This window comes from Lactuca sativa, chromosome 1, assembly GCF_002870075.4.
Source record: "Lactuca sativa cultivar Salinas chromosome 1, Lsat_Salinas_v11, whole genome shotgun sequence".
NCBI lineage: Eukaryota > Viridiplantae > Streptophyta > Magnoliopsida > Asterales > Asteraceae > Lactuca > Lactuca sativa.
Window position 1 is genome coordinate 191,719,319 of NC_056623.2, and position 3,285 is coordinate 191,722,603.

Genomic DNA, 3,285 nt, shown 5'->3' on the forward strand with positions numbered 1-3,285 from the left:
ATGTATATTTTTCAATACATATAGTTTATAAAAATATATCTTTGAAAATATTTATGAATTTTATTATATAGAAAATGGTTTTCAATTTAATAAATGTTTTTTTTTTTTAATTTAAAACATGCTGTCCTATAAACTTTTGTCAAATTTGTCAACAATCCCAAGTCCCCCAAACATCTTTGTGAAATTTGTCAATAACTCAAATATCTTTAAAAAAAAACTCATTAGTAACATTCTTTACAAAACTAATATAAAGTAAGCATGGCATTCGTTAATATTAAAAATTAAAATTATTTGGTTGAATGAATTAAGTTTTTCATTTCACTCGTATCAGTCAAATCCATGATGTATAATTCCAATTTATTTAATAGATTCTATTATTTTAAAAATAATCAGAAAACGCACATAAATATCAACCTCATTTAAAAAATAATTAATATAATCTTTATAAAAAACAAAAGACGAAAATTATAACATTTTAATTAACTCGATCTTGATTTCGGCCCCTCCGGTTATAATGGCCGTGTTCCGCCCCTGGACCAATAGGTAATAGGCTATAACAACAATTGGTTTATTTTACTCGGAGACATTAAATGATTAAATACTAAAAGAGAGAGAAAATGAGAGTGTGAGAATAAGACCTCAAAATAAAAGACACGGGAGGAGGAAGCCGTCTCCGATCCAATGAAATGGAAAAACTGATCAGGTGTAGGAGATGTGTACCAAGTTGCAGGATGATATTGAGCACCGAGGTGGTGCCGACAAAGAAATCAGAGCGGATATTGGTTTAGCAATAACGTGGGTGACGCAAAAAAATTATTTTTTGTTTAATTAGGGTTTCATCTTTTTTCTTCAAGATTGGCTTCTCAATTTTCTTATATTGACAAATTTGGAATTATTATAAATAGATTATGATATGTATAGAAAGATTTTATTTTTGTTAAATACCTTCTAACCTCCCTATTTTTAATCATAAAAAAATCACGCTTATAGAAAATTTCTCTTTAAAAATCCCAAAAATTGTTATAAATCATCTCTTTCTTTGTGTTGATAGTTGCCATAGGTGTCCATGAACACCCTTTGGCATGATCTACCATATAATTTATAAAAAATTACCAAATTAAGGGGTGTCAAGTTCGTGACATCATATGTGTCCATCTCAGATCTACTATATAATCTATAAAAAATTACCAAATCAAGGGGTGTTCATGAATACCCTTTAAAACACGTAGCTTCGCCTTTGCATAAAAGAGCTTCTTTAAAAGTTATTAAGTATATATATGAACGAAAACAATTTGGCATGCTCAAATTATTTGGGATCTTAGTTTGGGGTTACATTTGTCCAAAATTATATAAAAATTTTACTGTAAGTAGACTTAAAATGTAATATTTAAAGACTTCTAGACCACTTAGATTGATTTTGAAAAGATTTAAGGGCTAACTGTGACTTCAAAATCTCATATACTTATTTGCAATAACATAGGGACTTGTGTGAAATATTTATACTACTTTGAGTAATATTTAAAGGCTACGATGTACGATGTCTTACCGTCAGATCTATAGTGTTAAGAAAAGAAAGGCCGACGGCAAACCTAGTACTAGATGCTTTTCATCAGATCTACTGTACCTGTGACCTTCCGATCTAATGGTTTTTCACAGTTACTTGATTGAGGTATCTATATTTAAACACTTTAATTGGTTCTATTTTCTGTGTAAACCTAGTATATATAGAAGGTTTTCATTACAGGGTCGTATGTGAAAGGTGTACATTTTCGAAAGATTTAGGAGATAAACTAGTATCGGATGCTTTTCCTCAGATCTGTTGTTCTTATGAGCTTCAGATCTAATGGTTTTAATCAGATCTAATGTGATTGAAAACCCCCTTTTCATTTCTGATCTGGGTTTATTTGTTACTTTCCGTTTGGGTGAACAAACCCCTTTTCACTTTTTGAATTCGGATAAACCGGAAATTAAGCAGGGTTTTAATTCTCACCCGGGTTTATATGGCCACAATCTGCCTACTTTTCTTTCGTTGATTACCAGCTTTCTTTCAATTAAGCTCACGGGTGAAATCGATAATTGTTGGTGTCTGGAACAGATGATGTGTCATATAAACAGCGATGGTATGAAGGGCGTCATCCATGGTAGAATAATAACCTCCAAGGAGAATGGTGATTCTAAAAGTAAGGAAGAAGACACTCCGGTTGAGTGGAAAATATCAACACTATGAATCAATGCTTCATTTCATTTGACTTTTGTAGTCATAATGTAATTGGGGGTCATTGATTTTCTTGCATTCAGTGGAGTTTGCAAGTCATTAGTTGTTGATTTTCTATAATTCAGCGGAGTTTGCAAGTCATGAGTTGTTGATTTTCTTGCGTTCAGCGGAGTTTGCAAGTCATGAGTTGTTAGTTTTTCTTTTATTTAGTAGAGTTTGCACGTCACAAGTTGTTATTTTTTATATTCAGTGGTGTGTGCAAGACATGAGTTTTTGGTTTTTTTTATTCGGCAGAGTTTGCAAGTCATAAATTGTTGTTTTTATTATATATAGTAAAGTTTGCAATTCATGAATTGTTGATTTTCTTGAATTCGGTTAAAGTTTGCAATTTATGAGTTACGTTGCTATTGCTAATGTTCTTGCATTTAATTTAGTTTCTAAGCCCGGATGAATATACTTTTTTAAGAATTAGTTTTACCATGTACGTTAGTTGTTGCTTGTTTGTCTTCAATTTTGATGTAATGATAAGGAGTTTATAAGTAATGGGTTGTTTTTTTTTCTTGAATATAATGGGGTTTGCTAGCCATGAAATTGTTAATTTCCTTTCATTCGGTATATAGTTTGCAATTCATAAGTTTATTTTTTGTATTTATCGGATTTTGCAAACCATCGGCTCTCTTTAATAGTAAAACATTTACGGAATCTATACCACCAAGATGGATCTCTACCTATGCTAATTAAAAGGCTATTTCAGTGACAACTGTTTTCTTAAAACAATAGTGTCGAATATTATGATGATTGTTTCTGCAGAAACTATTATTGTACCTGATGGATTGGAGATAAATAAAGAGCCTGGTAGAAGATGTATATCATGTTGTATTCGGTGGCTTTATTTGGTTGTACATTAGTTTATTCACGTGAGAGTGGCAAAGAAACAAATGTTGAATACATAAACTTTTATTTGGTCATTTGGTGATAAAATTTTCATCTTTGTTTAACTTAATTTGATTCCATACATCATTGATTATTTATTTGAAAAGGATCAATGGTATTGTAGTAGTGGAAATGAA

At 30.9% G+C, this 3,285-nt stretch overlaps 1 long non-coding RNA gene across 1 annotated transcript; it reads left to right on the plus strand.

The window, feature by feature from the left end:
- Nucleotides 1-1,482: 1,482 nt before the first annotated feature.
- Nucleotides 1,483-2,614, plus strand: LOC111878955 (uncharacterized). Its single transcript, XR_002845986.3, has 2 exons — nucleotides 1,483-1,669; nucleotides 2,096-2,614. It is a non-coding gene; the product is annotated as an uncharacterized LOC111878955 (long non-coding RNA).
- The last annotated feature ends 671 nt before the right edge of the window (nucleotides 2,615-3,285 follow it).